The following is a 22,917-nucleotide window of genomic DNA, read 5'->3' on the forward strand; positions in this document are numbered from 1 at the left end:
TGGGATTGGCTCCTGAGGCTCTTCTCAGAATGGGTTTAGACAGTAGGAATTTGTTGACTGGAGAAATTGTAATAGGCGTCCACTTGTCTTCTGGTGTCTCTGTCAGAGAAGCCATAAAAATTGAGATGGGAGCTGGATGAATCATTTAGTGGCTAACAGTGCTTCTTTCTCTTCCAGAGGACCCGAGTCTAGTTCTTAGCTCCTAACTACCTGTAATTCCAGGTCCAGGGTATCTGACACCTTCTTCTGATCTCCGCAGGTGTCGTCACACCCGCCACAAATATTACTTATGTTTTATAAGACGAGATGACTCATTTCATGTTGCTTCTGAAAATGTTTTCTTCTGGGACAGTTATTCTCTTTAGTTTTCAACAGTTGGACAACTGCTTCATTTCACGGTTAGCTTGCGTGATAATGCCTTTATCATCAAGATGGCTCCTCTGACATCTTGGAGCAGAAGACTGGCTAAGAGGGGCGGAGTCTTGGGGAACCACAGAAATACCTTGGTCAGTGTCTTTGAGGCTGAGGACAGGGGAACCAGTGTCCTGGGTAGCATGAGGAGGCAGAGTGCGGTCTCCAGGCCTTCCCCTGACTGTCTTTTCTTCTACTCTCTAAACTCCGAGGACACAAACAGAAGAAACCAGCATAGGTTGACTGATTTGAATCCTGGGACATGAAAAGAGCCTTAGAAAGCTTCACTCATAGGAAGGGCTGAGATCCTTTGTTTCCAAATCACATTATTTCAGATATTGGGAGTCTTGGCTCGGAAATAACCGTGTGGACTGTGCATCCTTTCTCAAAAGAAGTTTGCTGCCTTTGGAAAAGCTCTGAGCCGAACCTGATGTGATTTTTGTGCATGTTCCCTCTGCTCTTTTCATTTCTCAGAAAGCAATTTCAGAGGTAAACAGTTATCTGCCAGATCCACCGCGTTAACAAATGTCGTTTAATTCCATAATTCCCTGCGATTTCCCAATTACTCTTAAGTTGCAGCTTCAAATTGCCGACGGAGCGTATTTACTTATGAATTTAACTTGTTGATCTAAATTCTAGGCAACTTAGTTTCCAAATAAATTGACATTTATAATCATTTAGTGCAATATTGCACGATGTAAGGCAAATATTTATTCTGGGAAGTACTTCAAGCTCATGGGCTTATTCCAATTTCCTGCCTTCTCATTACTTTTTTTTGTTGGGGGTTATTTTCATTTATTAACTTTCCCATTCTTACATAATCCTTGGGGAAATTAAATTTAAACATTTTAATGGAAATTTCTAATATTTAGATATATCAGTGTTAGGAGTGAATAGAAGCAAAAGAACCTTATTCTAAGTGCTACCATTTCGTTTTGGGGCTCCGTTTAATCACAGGGAGAAACTAAAGTCAAGGTCCCAGGCCCTAGGGGAACTGGGGACTTCTTTATAGCTGAACAGCTTCTGTTGTACACAGTTGTCTAGTCCAGACATCTCAAGGACAATTTCTCCATCTTGCTGGCAGGGTTAAACAAGTTCATGTTCCCAGCCTAGGAATGAACACCTATCCCACTTCTCCATATATCTTCTTAATTGTCTGTTTACAGATAAAGAATATGGAAATTGCTGTTACCTTAACCAAGGTGCATAAATTATAAAACTGTATAGCAAATTTAATTGCCTGTTACTGCCCCAATTAACTATAAGCTTAATGTCTAGGAGAATGAATTATGGACCTTGAAGCCAGGTGCCCAGGATGCATCCCAGTCGCCAATGGATACTCCCTTGTTCAACCCATAACATCAAAATACAATTGGGTAACACTGCAGCTCTCCCCAGCTACCTCTCACTTTGTGTTTCCCTTCCTTTAAAAATGTTCAGATCCCGAACTGGATGCCTCCCTGAGCGCTCAGAAAATAAAGCTTTCATTTTTAAGCTTCTGTATCTGAAGTGAGTTTTCTCACCTTCTACCCTAAACCCAACATTATTAATGCAAATGTGAAGACTATTTGGTGTGTGTGTGTATGTGTGTGTATTTATGTGTGTATATGTATGTATGTGTGTATGTATGTGTATGTATGTGTGTATATGTATGTATGTGTGTATGTATGTGTATGTATGTGTGTATATGTGTATGTGTGTGTATGTGTGTGTGTATGTGTGTGTATGTGTGTATGTATGTGTGTCTATGTGTGTATGTGTGTGTATGTGTATGTCTGTGTATGTGTGCATTTGTGTGTGTGTGTATGTGTGTATATGTGTGTGTATGTGTGTATGTGTGTGTATGTGTATGTGTGTGTATGTGTGTGTATGTATGTGTATGTGTGTGTATGTGTGTGTATGTGTGTGTATGTGTGTGTGTATGTGTGTATGTGTGTATATGTGTATGTGTGTGTATGTATATGTGTGTGTATGTGTGCGTGTGTATGTGTGTGTATGTGTATGTGTGTGTATGTGTGCTATGTGTGTGTGTATGTGTGTGTGTATTGTAGATGTTGGGGTGGGGAATTTGGGGGAGTGAGAGGACGAGATCAGCAGTTCAACCCAGACAATAATAAAGTTACCTTTTAAAAGTGTTTATTATTAGCTTAACTTTCTAAGGCATAAACAGTGGCTGTTAAAGTTGTTTGCTGTATCGCACAGCCAAATGGTAACAGTTCTGTACTTGAAGACACCCAATAAGTGCTTCACATATGTCACCATCAGACATTTCTCTCCACTGGGACACACTTACAGATTTAGAAATGGAGGTTTGTAGTTCTAAAGTTTATCTAGCTCACACAGTACATGATGCAGATTCATAATCTGAGTCCGGGCTTTTTAACCAAAGAAAGACGTAGGTCGACAGAGTCTACAACTCAATTTGATAACCATGGCTTTAAATTTAAGTCATTAACTTTCGGTGGGTTTAAAAATATTTTACGTGTCTTGGTGTTTGGCCTGCATGTACACCACGTGCTTGTGTACCTGTGGTCTAACGGGGCTGGGGGAGGACATCAGAACCCCTGGAATTAGAGTTAAAGGTGGCTGTGAGCCACTATGATGGGAATTGAACTCCAGCCCTCGGATAGAGCAAGCAAGTGCTTTTAACTATGGATTCACCTTTCCAGTCTCTAAGTTTCGATCCTTTGAGGCAGGTCATGTAGCTCAGGTTGGCTTCAAGCTCCCTGTGTACCTGAGGATGGTCTTGAACTCCTGATGTTTTCCCTTCTAGTTCTTAGTGTTGTAATTATAGGCACGTGCCACCACATCCAGCTGGCAGCTACGACTTAGTAAAGAAGTTCGAAACTTTGAAGTGTCTTTGAAGTGTCTCTAGATTTTAATTTGTGATTGTGAAGGTAGGATTGCAGCTGTATATCCACCTTGTCCAACTGTTTTAATTCCCAGGGCTTCTGCAAAGGTGCACACTTGTCTCCTTGCATTCAACTTTCCCCACAGATAGTGTGGAAACAGTGAGGGCCTTCTAATAATACATCTTAAATCAGATCTACTTCCAAGCCCATGTGACCCTGGTGGGTTATTTACCGAATGATGCTCCAAAGGGACATACAGAAACACACTGTCTTGGTTTCTTGTCTCTTACTTTTATTGTCAGCATAAGCCAAGGTGATAGCATTCATTTCTCCACCTTCCACCTCGTTGTATAGAATCTGCCTAATGTCTGTGTATCTTCTACTGCTTGAAGGTTTGTCAACAGCCATTTGGATTTTGAATGATCTCATTGGAATGAGTCAAGACTTTAGTTAGCTGATGGGAAGGTTTCAGATTCCAGATACATAGTTCTTATTCATAATTTTGGTTCAGAAATATAATTTCACGCATATGATTCCTTAGCTCACATTCAGTGCATAACCACACACGCTCCCGTGTAGTTACTTTTGTGTTTTATGTTTTGTACCCATTCTACTTTATTTTCAAGTCCCTCTCCCAGACTTTGCCCTGTTACTGAGTCACGTCCCTGTTGAACAAGTTCAAAAGAGGATCCCTTCACTTCTCAAGCTTATTTCATATTATTGTCCTGAAATAAAACACACTTGAAAGAAAAGCTAATATAGAAAATAAAACCATGGGGAGCCTACGAGAACTCAGTCTTATGTTCTTTGTAACTTCCTAAACAACGTTTTTCAACCTGCAATGTTTTCACAACAAAGGAGGAGGTTGTGTGACCAGCTTTAGTTCTGGCCATGGTGGGGAAATAGTAGCCAGAAAAGCTCATGGCGCCTTTTCTGACTTGGCTTCTACAATGTGTAGCTCACATGCAAGCAGTGACCAGGTAGAGGAGAGGTCAATGAGCTGCCTGGGGTGACATTCTGTTCCCCAAATGAGGAAGGACAAAGGCCCTTACTGACAGGCCTTCTTGGAAGTAATGCCCAACCATTCTGCCCTCAGCCTGCAGGAATGCCTAGGCTCCCTGAGAAGACTACAAAGAAAATGAAACAAACATCACTAGCAACATTCCGCCCTCTGCAGTGACCTATATGCTTGTAGAAAGGCAAGGGAGAAATGGGCGAGTTCCTCACAACTGCCCACCTGCAAGGGGCTTACACCACACCACTGCACATCTGTGAGGGACTTACACAACACCAATGCACACCTGTGAGGGACTCACACAACACTGCTGCACACCTGTGAGGGACTCACACAACACTGCTGCACACCTGTGAGGGACTCACACAACACTGCTGCACACCTGTGAGGGACTCACACAACACCAATGCACATCTGTGAGGGACTCACACAACACCAGTGCACATCTGTGAGGGACTCACACAACACTGCTGCACACCTGTGAGGGACTCACACAACACTGCTGCACACCTGTGAGGGACTCACACAACACCCCTGAACACCTGTGAGGGACTCACACAACACCAGTGCACATCTGTGAGGGACTCACACAACACTGCTGCACACCTGTGAGGGACTCACACAACACTGCTGCACACCTGTGAGGGACTCACACAACACTGCTGCACACCTGTGAGGGGCTTACATCACACGGCTGCACACCTGTGAGGGGCTTACATCACACGGCTGCACACCTGTGAGGGGCTTATATCACACTGCTGCACACCTGTAAGAAATTTACACAATACTGCTGCATACCTGTGGGGGGCTTACATCACACTGCTGCATGCCTGTGAGGGGCTTATGTAACACTGCTGCACACCTGTGAGGAATTTACACAATACTCCTGCACACCTGTGAGGGACTTACATCACATTGCTGCACACTTGTGAGGGACTCACACAACACCACTGCACACCTGTGAGGGACTCACACAACACCACTGCACACCATGGGGTGCTCATGCCACACCAGTGATCCCTAGGTACCTGTCATGGAGAGTGTCTCCTGGTTAATTCAGGCGTGGGACTAAGAAGGCCTAGAAGACAATAAGCCCATTGTTGGTGCTGCTCATCCCTCAGATCTAGATCTTTCCCCCTCAGTGTTCTTGTGCTTGGTTCAGGAGAACAATATGGAAGAGAGAATATGGTGCACACAGAGCCACTTTCTGTAACAAAGACAGCATCACACTGAAAAGAAAGAACTACTGGGTAGTTTGAAAAAAGTATTAGATTCCTCTGTCTGTCTGTCTGTCTGTCTGTCTGTCTGTCTGTCTGTCTGTCTCTTTTCATGGTCAAGGCCTTACTGACTGGCTCTGTCTATCTTGGCACTTGCTATGTAGACCAAGCTGGATTTAAAAAAAAAAAAAAACTACCTGTTTTTGCCTCCTAGTGCAGGGATTAAAAGTGAGTCTCAATGTCCTTATCATTAAATATTTATTTATTTATTTTATTTTATTTTATTTTTTTTTTGGTTCTTTTTTTTCGGAGCTGGGGACCGAACCCAGGGCCTTGCACTTCCTAGGTAAGCACTCTACCACTGAGCTAAATCCCCAGCCCCCTAAATATTTATTTTTTATCATTTAAAAATTTGTGTGTGTGTCTATGAGCCTGTGTATGTGAGAGTCCAGGTACATAAGAAGGCCAGAGGTGTAGGATCCCCTAGATCTGGCATTATATGAGTTTCTGAGCTACCCAATGTGGATGTTGGGTGTAGAGAGCGGCGCGGCGAAACAAAGATGGCGCCGACATCCAGCCTTGTCTGGATATAAACGACTTACTGCGCATGTGCAGGCTTGTCCCCTTGCTAGGGCTCCCTCTAGTGGTGAACAGCAGTACTGCACATGTGCGGTTTATTCACCAGGTGTTAGTTGACCGTTAATATGCTAATGAGGTGATTCATTCTCCGCCAATCCCTGGAGGACAAGTAGTGGGGTGATCCAAGCCCCACCAATCCCTGAGAGATAATTAGCATACTGTTGTCTATATAAGCCGAGCGATTTTGCTGCTCGGAGTCCCTGTTCAAGAGAGCTGTAACACTAAGAGAGCTGTAACACTAAGAAGAGCTGTAACACAGTAAAGGCTTGTTCGCAGAAGAATCCTGTTGCCGCGCGTCGTTCTTACTGGCGGGACATTAGGCGCGCGACAAGTGGTGCTGAAACCTGGAAACCAACATCGTCGGTGCTGAGGGGACCCTTCAGTGTGCTGAAGAGGATTCAGAACTGCGAGAAGGTAAATTAAAAGGTAAGCTTCGAGAGGCATGCCCCTTTTTGGAAGAGAGCATGTCAGAAACGGAGCAGAGTGAGAAATTAGGCTTCGAGAGGCATGCCCCTTTTTGGATTTAAGAGAGCATGTCAGAAACGGAGCAGAGGCAGAAACGGAGCAGAGTGAGAAATTAGGAGCTCAAATTAGGAGCTCGCAAAAAGAAAAAGGTTACTAAAACAAAAGTGAAAGAGATACAAAAGGCAGAAGAAATGCCGCTGGAGGAAAAAATAAGAGTGCCCCGGAGGACGAAGTACAAGTCATCCGGAGAGGATACTTTGTATCCATTAAAAGAATTAGAAGCCTTAGAACTGGCTGGCAGTGACTCTGAGCAAGAGTTGTCAGAGTCCGAGGAGGAGGAATTAGAGGAAGAGGCAGCCATATATGAGGAAGAAAGATATGGGCCTAGGTGGAGAGCCACTGTGAAGAAACCTAAAGTTATGGATCCTTTGTGGGCAAGGCTGGTAATTTTGTTTCTTTTTTTCTTTGTGTGGGATAGAGAAGCCACAGACAGCAAGCTTAAGCCCGGACCAAAACCTCTTTGGCAAATGGTCCCTGCCTGCTTAGAGGATAAACAATGTGAGGAAGCCGTTAGAGCCGTTAGGACAGGTCAGAGGGTCCTTGCAGAGCAACAAAGTATGTCAGAGGGAGAAAAGGTCTCCAAAGAAAAAAAGAAAAGAAAAGGAGATAAAAGGAACAGAGAGAAGGCAGAGATAAAAAAAGAGGATAATCAGGACCAGGAAACAAATAAGATATATTCTTTAAAAGCCTTGACCTTAGAAATGTCAGACAATCTAGAAAGCATCACCGACAGCTTAGAGAAAGTGAAACTAAAGGTAGAACCATCGGGTCCCGGGCCTCCCGCAGAGCAACAAGGGAAGCGCAGGACTCGACCTCAGTTCGACCACCAGACTCATATTGACCCCTCGAATGGGAACTCAGGTGGTGGATACAGATTTTAAAGGCCCCAGTAAGCAGAATTCAGAAGGATCACAGAAACTGAAAGCATGTGCAAAGATAAAGATTTGGGGTAGTGGTAGTGGACAAGGTAATAATGGTAAAATGTTTTTGTGTATGTGTTCTTTTAGAGTTATGTTAAAATCTAGAGAAGCAAAGTTGATTCTCATAGATGCTTCTAGTCTTTGGACCCTGACTAGAGACAGTTTACACCGTGGACAAGAGAGAGAATGGGGTTGAGAAAAACATTCCTCCCGAACTCTCCACAGATGCTTTGGCAAAAGAAGGAAATGAGCTTAAACTTTTTGGAGCTCTCCTGGGAACAGAAGGAGGTGGGAGACGTCTTGCCTCCTTGCTGGCTCCTATTGGAGAAGTGCTTATTTCTGGTTCTGGGTTCTTTAGGTAGGATGTTTGGGTCCTTTTGTTGGAACACCATCTAGTTCTTTTCCTCTGTGTCTATTGTCTGTCCTTGGTGCACCAAGCTGTCCATGTATGTCAATTTATGTCTGGGTTTTGCTTCTCCTTGCTTGAATGTTTTGTGTTTCATGTTTAAAAGAAAAGGTTAAAATTTTAAATGCTGGTTGATTCACCCATTGATGTAGCTTTAACTCCTTTCAAGAAAGGAACAAATAAATAAAAAGTTTCAATTGGCTTTTGGAGCCTGCATCTGTAGCTAGAAGCCTAAGTCGGCTGGGCAAGCTCCCCAGGGGGCTGGCTAAATGTTTACACTAGCCGATCCTAAAGACACAAGGAGCTTCACAGCTTCTAAGGTAACGGAACTGATCGCTGTCTCTCTTAGAAAAATCTTTGACTGTGATTATTGGACTCAACAGGTGACAAGGTGTTTCTCTTAAAACTACAGCTAGAAAAAGTAAAAATGGTGATTGATTTAAATATTAAAGGTATGTGTAGCCACTTCATTTTTGTTTTCTGATTGGTTTTAAATGAATGAATATTCTCTACATGCCTTGGTTATGGACTATTGGCTTTTAAGTTATTGGATATGGTTTAAAAAAAATGTAACATTGGAGGAAAGTAGAAGATTAGAAAAGGCAATGCTAAGAAGGTACAAGGAAAAGGAAGATCTGCTTTTGTGTATACTAAGAACCTTTTGTCAGCCTACAGGAGTGCTATGGCAACAAGGTCCACTTCTTTGGATTTATCCCCATACTTCTCCAAATAAGACCCTTGAATATTACACTTCTGCTGTTGCACAGCTTGCTGTGTTAGGCGTTAAATCTTGTATTCAGCATTTTGGTATTTTACCCAAGAAAATTATTATACCATATACAACAGCTCAAATAGAAACATTGTGTGCCTTGATAGATGATTGGGCCATATTACGCTGTAGTTTTGATGGAGAGTTTGACAATCATTATCCTAAGGATCCTTTGCTACAATTTTTTTTTTACTGAACATCCAGTGATCTTTCCTAAGATCACTGCCTCAGAGCCTTTGCCAGAGCCTTTGTTAGATATTTATACAGATGGCTCCAAAACAGGTGTAGGTGCCTATATGGTTGATTCTCAAGAACCAGTATTAATTCAATACAGTCCAGGTACCCCCTAAATTACAGAATATAAAATTGTATTGAAAGTTTTCAAAAGATTTCATGATTATTTTAATTTAATTTCTGATTCTGCTTATGTAGTTAATGCTGTGCACTCACTTGAAATTGCAGGGCCAATTTGGTCGAGTAGTACCGTATGTCAAATTCTTTTAGAATTACAAAATTTGATTTGGGCCAGAAAAAATAAAATTTTTATACAACATATTCGAGCCCATACTAATTTGCCTGGTCCCATGACCAGTAATAACACCCTGGTGGATGCTAGTACTCGTAGAGAGTTTATTTTTCATGCCACTCCGGTTGATCTCGCTAGAGGATTTCATCAAAAGTTTCATGTACCTGCTTTTACTCTTCAACAAAAATTTAAAAATCTCTAGAGCTGCAGCTTGTGATGTGGTGTTACGTTGCCAAAATTGTGTTCAATTTCACCACCCTCCTCATGTGGTATTAACCCTCGTGGTCTGATCCAGCTAAAACTTTGGCAGATGGATGTCACACATATCTCAATTTGGAAATTTAAAATATGCTCATGTTTCTGTTGATACCTATTCCGGTATTATACATGCTACTCTGATGACTGGTGAAAAGGCTCGTAATGCCATTAGCCATTGCTTAGAGGCATGGGCAGCCTGGGGAAAGCCTGATAGTCTCAAGACAGACAACAGGCCTGCCTACACTGCAAAGTCCTTTCAGGCATTTTGCCAGACAATGCAGGTCAAACATACTACAAGATTGCCATACAATCCCCAAGGTCAAGGAATTGTGGAAAGAGTACATCGTACCTTAAAAGAGCTTATACAAAAACAAAAAGAGGGGATTGCCAACAGCCGAACACCAAAAGAACAACTTTCTTTAGCTCTATTTACTCTAAATTTCTTAATTTTGGATGCGCATGGCCGCTCTGCTGCGGATCGCCATGCTGCTACTACACCTATAACTAATCCAGAAGTAAAGTGGAAGGATGTCTTGACTGATGAATGGCATGGCCCAGATCCCGTGATTTCGAGATCTAGGGGAGCGATTTGTGTTTTTCTGCAGAATCAAGAAAATCCAATTTGGGTACCTGAGTGTTTGACTCGAAAATTGCCTTCTGCTCTTCCTGAAGATGAGACTACGAACCCTACTATTGCTACTGGGAATGGTAATACAGGTTAATTCGCTCACCCTGTGGGCTATTGCCAGATCCTGGCCAGTACCCATGCCAGTTCATAGCAATTCTACTGTTTTGAGAATAAGACTGACAAGCATAATCTCTGGTCTTGGTTTCAATGGGTGCTGTCCAATGAGCAAGGGGCATATACATCCCTGACCCCCTTTGCTAGGTTGATGGGAGAGAACTTCGTGCTGTATAATGTTTCAGCTACCAGAAAAAGGTGATACCAGGTTGATCAATATTCAATATAATAACCTCTTGGTAAATAATACTGCCACTAGTACTTCAGTATGTGCTAGATCACCTTTTTTCTGATAAGCACTAATGTAAGCAGTGGTGCTTTAAATTGTAATAGCTCTGATGTAGTCTGCTATTTAGCTGAATGCTGGGATGGCACTAATGACACCGCAGTGATAGTTAAGATTCCCTCCTTTGTGCCAATCCCAGTGGAGGCAAACCCAGATAGCTTTCCTATTCTTAATTTGCTGAGAGCCAAAAGAGATTTTGGAATTACGGCAGCCATAATTTCAGCCATTGTGCTGTCTGCTGCCGAAGCTACCACAGCTGAAATCGCTATGACCAATCAAATACAGACGGCTGAGACTGTCAATCAGATTGTAGAAAGAACTGCAGTGGTGCTAGAGATACAAGAAGAATTTAATACCCATTTGGCATCTGGCCTTCTATTAGCCAATCAAAGGATAGATTTAGTTCAAGAACAAATTGAAGCACTGTATCATATGACACAGCTGTCTTGTGTTTCCTCCCTTAGAGGTTTATGCATTATTCCTTTGTGAGCTAACTTTTCTCAGAATTTTCAACAGAGCAAAGAAATCTCGAATTATCTGAAAGGAAACTGGTCCATGAAAGCAGAGCAACTATCAAGACAATTGCTGATGCAGATTGCTGTCCTCAACAGCACTAGGCTGGACCCCATCACAGTTGAAGACTTTACCTCATGGATTACCAATGCTTTCTCCCTTTTCAAGGAGTGGGCGGGCATGTTTGTCCCGGGGAGCTATTGTCCTCCTGGGATGCGGAGTAGGTCTCTGGCTTATTGGCTGTTTAAAAAGAGAACATGCCAGACACAAAATGGTTGTTTACCAGGCTATGACCACCATTAAAAAGGGTGCTTCTCCCAACATATGGCTGGCCTCTTTGAAAGATCAAGAGTTCGCCCTAGATCATTTTTGTCACAGTCATGTGGAGTCATTGTATCCAGGGACGGGCAACTTTCCTCGAACTCGGACCAACCTAAGACACGGGGCCCGGTGGCGATAGGGTAACTCTATGACGGGTAAGGCCGAGTTTGGATGAGAATGACCTAAGACAGGAGCAATGACAAGATTGACGTGACACCCAGATCTAGACCAGTCATTTTATTAAACAAAAAAGGGGGAGATGTAGAGAGCGGCGCGGCGAAACAAAGATGGCGCCGACATCCAGCCTTGTCTGGATATAAACGACTTACTGCGCATGTGCAGGCTTGTCCCCTTGCTAGGGCTCCCTCTAGTGGTGAACAGCGGTACTGCACATGTGCGGTTTATTCACCAGGTGTTAGTTGACCGTTAATATGCTAATGAGGTGATTCATTCTCCGCCAATCCCTGGAGGACAAGTAGTGGGGTGATCCAAGCCCCACCAATCCCTGAGAGATAATTAGCATACTGTTGTCTATATAAGCCGAGCGATTTTGCTGCTCGGAGTCCCTGTTCAAGAGAGCTGTAACACTAAGAGAGCTGTAACACTAAGAAGAGCTGTAACACAGTAAAGGCTTGTTCGCAGAAGAATCCTGTTGCCGCGCGTCGTTCTTACTGGCGGGACATTAGGCGCGCGACAGTTGGGAACTGACCTTGGGTCCTCTGCTAAGACAGTGCATATATATATACACATACACATACATATATGTAGTGTGTGTAATAATATATATAATTTCTTTTATATATGTGCCTGTGCATGTACCTGTGTGAATCCATGCCATGTGTGTGTGGTTGCCGTAGAGGTCAGAAAAGGTCAACAGATCCCTGGGAGATTCCAGGTGGTTAAGACTGGATGCTGAGGACTAAATCAGGTCCTCTGGAGGAGTAGCAAGTGTTCTAATCACTGAACCATCTCCAGTCCCTTGTGTCTTTCTTATAAAAGTTTAATTTTCATCTGTAATAGTTTGTAGGGTGGGGTATGCAGTAACCTTCTTAAGCAAGGTGGAATTATGGGAATGAGGCCACATGCAGAGATATAATTCCATTCCATTGGTAGTTACTGTTTAATAGCCCACCTTTATTTACTGTATCTGAAAATTAGTGACTTAAACCAATAGTGTATATATATATATATATATATATATATATATATATATATATACATATACACATATGAATATGTATTCACTTGATTTCTGTAGGTCAGAAATTCAGGAAGGATTTATTTGAACAGTTCTGGTTCAAGACCTTCCAAAGCTCAAGAGCCTTGAGGCACTGGAGCGCCTGGAAGAGCTGGGCTGAGGGCCTATCTCGCTCTTTACTCTCATATAATATATGCACATACATGTAAACATGTCTGTACATACATGTATGCATAAATCTGCAATATATACATGCAATTCACCCACAAAAATGTGGACACACATCAGACACATATGTATCTACATATATCCACATATAAAATATGCACATACACATATACATGTACATATGTATGAGTATATATACACATCCACACATGATACATTCATGTACATGTATATAAACATACACATATGTATGTATCTAGCTATACTAAAATATGCATGCAAATGAGCACAAGTCTATGTATTTGTTATCTGTGGTGTGTGTGTGTGTGTGTGTGCGTGTGAGTGTACATGTGCATATGCATGTATGTGTGTGTGTAAGGCTCCTTTAGCCTTCCCTACAATTTGATGGTCTTGGAGTAACAGAACTGCTCTTGTAGCAGTTGGAAACCCTAAGGCCAATACGGTTGAAGCTGCATCAGACTGTTTTAAACCTAAGCTTTGGAGTCCAACAGAGGCATAGATCCAGTTGTTTATGAATGTACTACAAATCTCCCTGGTCTCCAGAAAAGAGGAAGTAGCCTTCACTTCTGGGTAAGAGAGTGACATGGTTCTGGAAAATGCAGTGTGTGAGAGATATGGCTGGGAGAATCTCTGAGGGATATAACTTATGATAGCTCCTTTACAGAGAAGTATTTCAAAGTCATGGTCATGGTATATGGTATTGCTATAATTTGCAAGAATGTATGTGCATGTTCATGAAGGTACAAATGTATGTGCACATGTATGTACTGGTATGCTCATGTATGCTCATGCATGTGAAGGCCAGAAGGCAACCTCAGGTGCTTTTTCTCAGGAGCTGTCCCCGTTTTTTGAGACAATGTCCCCCACTGGCCCAGAACTCACCAAGTACACTGGCTGTCAAGTGAGCCCTAGAGATCTGTCTGTCTCCTCTTCCCAAGCATCGGTGCTACAAGTTCATGCTAATACAGCTGCGTTTTTATGCGACTTCTGGAACTCAGGTTGTCATGCTGTCATGGCAAGCACTTTACCCAAGGAGTCCACTCCCCAGTCTGTGCTGTAATAGTTTAACAAGTGTGATGGTTTTTGCACATGCTTGGCCCAGGGAGTGGCACGATTAGAAGGTGTGGCCTTGTTGGAGGAAATGTGTCACTGTGGGGGTGGGCTTGGAGACCCTCCTCCTAGCTTTCTCTTTTCTAACCCCTTCACTGCCTAAACTTGGCTGTCCAGGTCTTGCTCTGTAGATTGACCTTGAATTTAGAGATCTGTATGCCTGTCTCCTGGGAGTAAAGGTTTGTACTAAGTTGCCTGGAGCTAACCTAGCAGGGTGGGATCTTGCCCCAAGGTCATTACTCCCTTAATTCAATTTGATATCCTTGAACACAGGATTCAACTCTATTTCACTTCCAGGTGTCCCTTTAATGCTCGAACCATATATTTTGTATTTTTCCTTTCTCAACTTCTCTTTTTTCATTAAAATGCTCTTCATGAGACTTAACCAGAGAACCAAGTCTATGATGGGCATTTCTGAGACTTACTTTGTCAATGCAATTAATCTGAGTCTTTTCACCTTAGCCTCAGGCAGACTCTTCAGACAAGGACAAAAAGCAGCCACATTCTTCACCAAAATACCACAATAGCAGTCTTTACAGAACATACTGAAATTCTTCTCCTCTGAAACCTCTAGGGCCCGGCCTGCACAATTCAAATCATTCTCAGTAACTAAGACTTTTGCATTCCTACTAAGATAACCCATTAAGCCCCATTTAAAGCATTCCACTGCTTTCCAAATCCAAAGACCCAAAATCCACATTCTTCCAAACAAAAGCATGGTCAGGCCTATCACATCAATACCCCAGTCCCCGGTACCAACTTCTGTCTTAGTTAGGGTTTTATTGCTGTGAACAGACACCATGACCAATGTAAGTTTTATAAGGGACAACATTTAATTGGGGCTGGCTTACAGGTTCAGAGGATCAGTCCATTATCATCAAGGCAGGAGCATGGCAGCATCTAGGCAGGCATGGTGCAGGAGGAGCTGAGTTCTACATCTTCACCCAAAGGAAGCCAGGAACAGACTGAGAACCCTCAGGTAGCTAGGAGGAGGGTCTCCAAGCCCACTCCTGTAGTGACACACTTCCTCCAACACCTGGTGTCTGTTCACAGCAATAAGACCTAACTAATACAATGCGTGTCTGTAGGTATATGCGGCCTGTGCTGTGATAGTTAGTGTGTCTTTAAGTATGTGTTCAGGCTGTGATGAATAATAGAGCTTTCTTGCTGTGAGCTTGCTAGCCCTGATTTCTGTACTTTTGTCTCTCCAGACCTTTGGAAAAGTGAAGGTGACCTTGCCTATAAATCTCAGTTCATTTCCCCTTTGGCAAGACAAATCAAAACTGCAAAACCAAAGCAAAATAAAATCCCAGACCAACAATAATAATGATCATCTCCACCACCCCAAGCAGTCCAGGGAGATTTATTGGATAGATCACCATGTGGAGAATGTACAGAAAATGATTTTGGAAAAGGTAGTCGACAACTTGACATTGTAGAAAACCACTCTTGAAAAAAAAGAAAAACCAAAACTGCAGAATGTAGCATCTTTGGAGTGAAGTTAAACTTATTAAGCAGGAGAAATAATGTCATATATGATTTGAGAAAGAAATGATGTCATATATAACTCAAGAAAGAAATGATGTCATATATGACTCAAGAAAGAAATGATGTCATATATGACTCAAGAAAGAAATTATGTCATATATGATTCGAGAAAGAATTTTTTTTACCCAGAAATTAGAAGCTTCAATATGACAAATAAAAATATTTAAGAAAAAAATCAGGAGACAGACAAGGACATAGGCAGGATGAAGGGCCCGTAGCATGCCTCAAAAAGGATTGCATTTCAAAATCGCCTGTCAACGTGCACGCGCATGAGAAATGAGCTAAGGACATCAGCAGGCAGGCCACAGAGAAGAGAAAATATTTGCAGGGGGAGAAACAGTACTGTCTTCTCCTCGCTCGTTAGAATTTCCATGGCTTATGCCCCCATAACACTAGTTAGGCCAAACAAATATATCTGAGCAAAACCTTATGTGACATGTGAGTTTTAAACAATGAAGACCTAAAGACACAGGAGTCTTTTCTGTGAAGACTGGTGAGATGTAGGGGTTTTGGAGAACTATTATTGGATAAAGTGGGGTGCAACCTTCTGGCCTTAAACAGAGGAGTGCAAGTGTGTTCACGCAGGCTCTTTCTGTCTCTCTAGGGCACCCTTCTCCCAGTCCTCCATCCCCAAAGGATTCTCAGGAGAGAAGGGACTAAGCCAGAAAGTGATCTGCTAGGTAGTATGGCTTTGTTTAGGGGAGGAGATTTCTGATTTCTATGCCCAGTTTCTGTGGGAGAGGAGTCCTAGATTCTACGAGCCACTTTGGAGTAAATAATTATACAGTGTAGGCTTAGCTTTGTCAAAACCTACTTTATTTAGAGTTCTTAAATGCTTCAAGGTCCCTTCTAACGTACCAGCCAGAGGTAGAGGAAAAAGAAGGCTAAGAAGAAAAGGGAGTTGTGGACCTGTTTTGAAGTAGTTCCTTGGTGTAATTCCATTCTTCGTTCTCAGGATAGCAGGATTCAACTCAGTCGTAAACACCAACACAGCAGCACAATCCAACAAAAACAGCAAGGCGAACACGAATCAGCGGAAGCGGCCAGAAACAGCCAGAAAACCACGAGAAGTTCTCCCGTGCATTTCTCTCTACAAAGTGAAGACCAGTGGAGACCAGCAAAGACCAGCAAAGTGTTGCACAGTGGCCTAGCAATGCAAAATCCTCCTCTCACTGTCTGTGGGGTTCCATTTATATTCTTTCTAAATACCCTGTGCTCTCTCAAGTGTCTGTTTTCAGGGAAACATCACACGCCCTCTCACAAGACAGCTTCCAGAGAAGCATCACATGACACAACTGAGTTGTTTAAGAAACAAAATATTGGGTTGGGGATTTAGCTCAGTGGTAGAGTGCTTGCCTAGCTAGCGCAAGGCCCTGGGTTCGGTCCCCAGCTCCGAAAAAAAGAAAAGAAAAAAACAAAAAACAAAAAACAAAATATTCCTTTCAATACCGTGTCCAATCTTCCTTAGCTCAAAATGGTCAGTATGCCAAGGAGGTACTAAACTTGGGGTAATGTGCTGTACATGTTCTAAGTCCCAGCAAGGACAATGAACCTTCTCAGGCATCTGGGAAATAGAAATGGAAATGAGTTATCATCTTCAACCAGTATTATATTTAAAAGTTAAACTTTGGGTATATGGTAGAGCCACACGATATGGCTCCTCAAACACGGCACTTTGGCATCGAGATGATTCTGAGCAGAGCAGGATTGAGGAAACGTGACCATAAGGATATTACTTGCCTAAAAGCAGGACATGAACTTGGCAAGCTGCTCCTCTTCTGTGTTCTACCAGGAAGGACAGAAGGTGATCTCTGGAGACGACCCAAGACATTTCTCGGGCACCAGAGCAAGCTGTGCAGTAAAATGGACTAACCAGACGCTATCCGTCGTTAGCTTGCTCCTAATATTATCTTCAACCAACTTTAGCCCTAGAAACGCAGCCCTTTTCTTTTGTCATGCCATTCTCAAAAAACATTTTTGAGTTTTTTGTTTTGTTTTGTTTTTGTTGGGATGCTCCACAAACTTCTCTAAGTTACTCCTGGATGATGGCCCCTCTGTATGTGTACGAGTGCGTGCTTTACTCTTGGTAATCTGTCTTTTCTTACTTGAACTGCAGGGTCCCAACTGGACAGCCTTGCCTGATTCCCCTACTACAATACTAAGTACTAGTCTGGGTGTGAGGAATTGCATGCATTGTTGGTGTGTATATGAATTTCATAATGTTATGTTACGAATGAATTATTAAAATGATAAGTTATAAAGGTAACACAAAATTAAAATATAAATGCCTTTAACAAAGCAATTGTATTTTGAGCACTTATCCGACAGAGTATATTTACAAAGAAATGTATTCGTTGAAGAATACTTATTGTGACAATTTTACTATTTACAAAACTAGAGGAAAGGAAGATTTCTCAATAAACTGATAATTGTTTTTTTTTTAAACTACAGAATTTGAGATCATGAACTGCTATGGGGTTAAAAAGAGTAAGGAGGTATATCTCATATGTTCTCTTTGGTATACCTCAATATGCCTAAGATAATAAAAAGAAAGTTATAATATATAATATATTTTAAAATGTAGTAATATATGCATGAATGATTAAGTGAAGGAAGAAGCATGATCAGATTCATTTGAAGTTGACAGAGAGACTAATAGAGACAGTGTGCTTAGCCTTCATTTGAGGAGTGCATGGAGGGAGAAACATATTTTACTTCCTGAGTGTTTCTCGTTTTTTAGAAATGTTTCTGCAATTCAATTGCATTTGAATATTATTGGGATTTGAATCAAAAGACCAAAGAAAAGAAATGGCTACTAGGTGTGTTGGCTAGCTCAGTTTTAGGTACAAGCCCAAGCCTGTTTAAGAAGCCTGTGGTCCTTGCGCGCCTGTTCTCACTCTCCTGTGTGACTTTGTGAAGAGGGATCCTAGAATTTCTACAGCTCCGCCCACTTTAAAAATCACAGCTATGCTAGGCTTCATGGTACACGCCCTTAATTACAGCACTCAGGTAGTAGAGGCAGGTGGATATGAGTTAGAGTCCAACCTGGGCTACAAATTGAGACCCTTTCTCAAAAAAGAAAAAAAATTACATCACAGAGGTTTCAGTGTGTTGGGCCAGGCCTGTATTGGCAGAACTAGGGAGGCAGAGGCAAGGTGGTAGTGAGTTGGAGGATAGCCTGGGCTACATAACTGAGACCCAACTGTTTAAAAACAACACAACAACAACAACAATGACAACACTCAAATCGTAGGGACCCCTTTGAGCCAGGTTATTTACTAAATCAGGTGTGTGTGCTGACAAATCCGTTCCATGTAGTTTCCATTGCTAAAACAATCTGGGCAAAGGCAACAAAGTAACCGGAACAGTTCTGCTGCAGTCTTAGTCATCTGGAGGGGCAACGAATCCCCTGCACAGACTTCTGTCTTCCTCCAGTTCTCTGTCCAAACCAGGGAGTTTCTTATTTCATGCAATTACAGAGCTTTATTGCCTTTTATTATAGAATGTTTCCCTCAAGGAACAGGTTTTTTTTTTTTTTTTTTTTTTTTTTTTGAAAACGAGTAATTTTCTAGAGTGATTAAAAAAAAAATCGCAGCACCTTATTCTTTGAAAATTGAATTTAGAAAAAAAAAAAAAAGAACCAAGAACAGCTTCAAATTCAGCCCCTGCTTCAGAAGCCATCATTATTAAACTGTCAGTACCGAGGAGCTCAGGTAAGAACCTGCGTTTCTCCTCATTATGGTGGTTTCCTTTCACAGCATCTCAGCAATGGCTTAATTTTTACATTAAAATCCTGGTTATTCAAACCCATACTCTCTTTATTCGGTCGGCACTCAATACACTTGTTCCCAAAGAAGCACGGAAGGGCCCATGTCAATGTCATTGCTCCCGCTGCAGCTAACCCTTGCGCCTTCTTTTTTCTCCCTAATCTAACTGGGGGCAACAGCTCTGCACATGACAAAGGAATGCCCCTGCCTCCGCATACAGTGCAGGCCACGCATCTGGACCAGTGTGTCCTTTCTGTGCTGCTCAGTTAAAGCTCATCCCACGCTTTCCGTGAACTTCCGTGTTTCCTGTTTCCTTTTCATCTGCGACCTGGGTGCCCTGCAGAGAGCCATGCCCTCCAAGAAGGGAGTTCAGACTTCGTTCTTGCCAGCAGACATGTTGGGAGCAAAATGCTGGTCGGAGCAGTGTACCCTATATGCTACAGTTGGGAAAACCTCAGGTGACTTTGCAAGTTTCCTTTGATTACAGGAAATACGAAATGAAAAGGCTTTAGAATAGAAAAGGGATTATTTTTCCAGGAGAAGAAAGCCCAAATCAAGTCTTTTTACCTCCAAAATGAGCATGCAGCCCCCTGCGGAAATAGTGACAGGCACACCAGTGGGAGGCTCAGCCCAGGGCACAGGAGAACTGTGCGTTTTTGTCTTGGACAGATACTTTTCAGAGTTTGGGACACTAACAACTTTAATGCTGTTAATAGTGTGTGGTTAGGGAGTTGGATAGAGAGAAACCCAAACAATGCAGTGACCCACGTGACCTCAGTGTGGACGCTCTAGACTTTGAATGAGAACAAGGGGATAACAGTTCCCATGGAGACCAGTCTGGACTAGAGGAACTGAGCACAATGCAGGCCCTGGACAAAGAAAATCAAGAGTAGACCTAGAAAATCAGAGAATCCCTCTAACCATATCTGATTAATGAACGAGGTCACCAATTCCTAGCAAGGAGGCCTAGGAAATTAATAGAAAAAAACCCTAAGGATGTTTACAGTTTGTAATTTCAATACATTGTGTGTGTGTGTGTGTGTGTGTGTGTGTGTGTGTGTGGTACATGTGTGAGTGTATTATGTGTGGTATGTGGTGTGTGTGTGTATGTGTGATGTGGTGTGGTGTGTGTATGTGTGTGTGTGGTATGTGTGGTACAAGTGTGAGTGTATATGGTACATGTGTGTGGTATGTGTGGTGTGTGTGTATGTGGTATGTGTGAGTGTGTGTGGTACATGTGTGAGTATTATGTGTGGTGTGTATGTGTGGTGTGTGTGTATGTGGTATGTGTGAGTGTGTGTGGTACATGTGTGAGTATTATGTGTGGTGTGTATGTGTGGTGTGTGTGTTATGTGTGGCACACGTGTGAGTGTATGTGGTACATGTGTGTGTGTGTATGTGGTATGTATGAGTGTATGTGGTACATGTGTAAGTGTGTGTGGTACATGTGTGAGTGTATTATGTGTGGTATGTGGTGTGTATGTATGTGTATGTGTGATGTGGTGTGGTGTGTGTATGTGTGTGTGTGGGGTATGTGTGGTACAAGTGTGAGTGTATATGGTACATGTGTGTGGTATGTGTGGTGTGTGTGTGTATGTGGTATGTGTGAGTGTGTGTGGTACATGTGTGAGTATTATGTGTGGTGTGTATGTGTGGTGTGTGTGTGTTATGTGTGGTACACGTGTGAGTGTATGTGGTACATGTGTGGGTGTGTGTGGTGTGTGTGGTGTGTGTGTGTGTGGTATGTGTGAGTGTATGTGGTACATGTGTGTTTGTGGTACATGTGTGAGTGTATTAAATGTGGTATGTGAGTGTATTATGTGTGGTATGTGGTAAGTATGTGAAGGTAGGTGTGAATGTGTGTGGTGTGGTGTTATGTGTAAGTGTGTGTGGTTCATGTGAGTGTATGTGTGTGGTGAGTGGTATATGTGTGAGTATGTGTGTATATTTAAATTACATTAAAATACATTATGCTTGAATGACTTGAAATGTCTTCTGTAACTTGCCTTTTTTTTTTAATGACATTTTTGTCACCCTCCTCCATCATAGATCAAGTGGAGATCAGTCTGCCGAGTTCTTTGTGTATTGATCTCACTATAGGGAAATTATTGAGTCTATCCATCTTGGTATGTTCTCCCAAACCTTGGCCTCCTAGGTGCTCTCTCTGAAATGAGGTGCTGTGTGGCTTCCTGGTCTGGTCTCTACCTTGGTCCTGGGTAACAGAAGGTAGTGAAGTGTAGTGGCTACTATGCTAGCTCACCCGCTATGGAACTAAGGGGCTCGATTATAAGCACATTCAGATACGTTCACTCTGCACTGCTTACCAACAGAAAGGATTAGAATGCTGCACACAGTCTGGGCTAGCCTGGGACAAAGTCTGATGAATGAAAAAGTCAACCCCAGAGCTTGCATAGCCCACTCTTGAAAATTGTGAAAATGGCAGAGATTTTTCATTCTGCTGTTTTGAAATGGAGTTTTTCTGAGTTTTGAAATGGAGAGGGCAGAGGACAAGGAAATGCGGCTGAGAAAGAACAGCATGACAGATCTCACGGGACAGAATGGCCTGGTGCTGTGAATATCCAGGTTAGGTCGGCAGCTTATAAGTCTGCAGGGTGCCACCCGGAGGAGGTGGTTACAGTCACATACATAAGCTCTCCACATCATGCACTTCACGATGAGTTCAAAATGTTTTGTTCAGATGGATTCATCCTCCAAGACAATGGTTGAAAACTTCTTTTTAAACTACAGATTGCTATTCAGCTGTCAGTCTGAAGTGGGGCTGGTGGGGCTGCCTTTCATGTTAGAATGCCGGGGATCATGGGTGCAGGTGAGCCCTGCTTACACTTTGAGAAATGTTGCTTTAAGGAAAACTTGCTTCCTGAGTCAAGCAGTTTGCTGATCTACTGGGGAGTAAACAGTGGGAATACCATGGAAATAGTTCCTGTCTGGACGTCTATAAATATGCTGAGAAGCAGGTACTGTGCATACGTAGGGTTTCTGTGGCTGCAGCGACTGCAGCCTTTGAGCTGCTGTGAGCAGTTCTGCTCTATACAGAGGTTTCTTCTTAAGGACGTAGCAAATCAGAGTGAAACTAGGAGTGTTTTCCATGAGTATTGGAAACGTATTCAACATCTTCACCGCACCCTGCAAATCAGTAAGAAGAAAAGCTGAAATAGGCAGAAAAGCACACTAGTGCAGAGGAATCTTCTAGGGAGCTCACCATTTCAGGAAAATGAAGTATTGCAGGGAGCTCACCACTGCAGAAAGGTATATTGTAGTAAAGTCCACCACTGCAAGGTTACCACTGCAGGAAGTTCACCACTGCAGGAAGTTCACCACTGCAGGAAGTTCACCACTGCAGGAAGTTCACCACTGCAGGAAACTCACCCCACTGCAGGAAGTTCACCACTGCAGGAAGTTCACCACTGCAGGAAGTTCACCACTGCAGGAAACTCACCCCACTGCAGGAAGTTCACCCCACTGCAGGAAGTTCACCCCACTGCAGGAAGTTCACCACTGCAGGGAGCTCACCACTGCATGAAGATATATTACAGTAAAGCTCACCACTGCAGGAAGTTCACCACTGCAGGAAGCTCACCCCATTGCAAGAAGCTCACCACTGCAGGAAGGTACATTACAGTAAAGGTCACTACTGCAAGGTCATCACTGCAGGAAACTCACCACAGTAGGAAGGTACATTACAGT

The 22,917-nt window shown here is 42.6% G+C and overlaps 1 long non-coding RNA gene across 1 annotated transcript in view; it reads left to right on the forward strand.

Moving 5' to 3' along the window:
- LOC148006874 (uncharacterized) overlaps positions 1 to 17,747 on the forward strand; it is a 37,652-nt gene extending 19,905 nt beyond the window's left edge. Inside the window, exon 2 of the long non-coding RNA XR_015644752.1 lies at positions 16,401 to 17,747. This is a non-coding gene — a long non-coding RNA (uncharacterized LOC148006874). The remainder of the gene's footprint in view (positions 1 to 16,400) is intronic.
- Positions 17,748 to 22,917: the final 5,170 nt, after the last annotated feature.

Source organism: Rattus norvegicus, chromosome 1 (assembly GCF_021556685.1).
Source record: "Rattus norvegicus strain SHRSP/BbbUtx chromosome 1, alternate assembly SHRSP_T2T, whole genome shotgun sequence".
Lineage (NCBI taxonomy): Eukaryota > Metazoa > Chordata > Mammalia > Rodentia > Muridae > Rattus > Rattus norvegicus.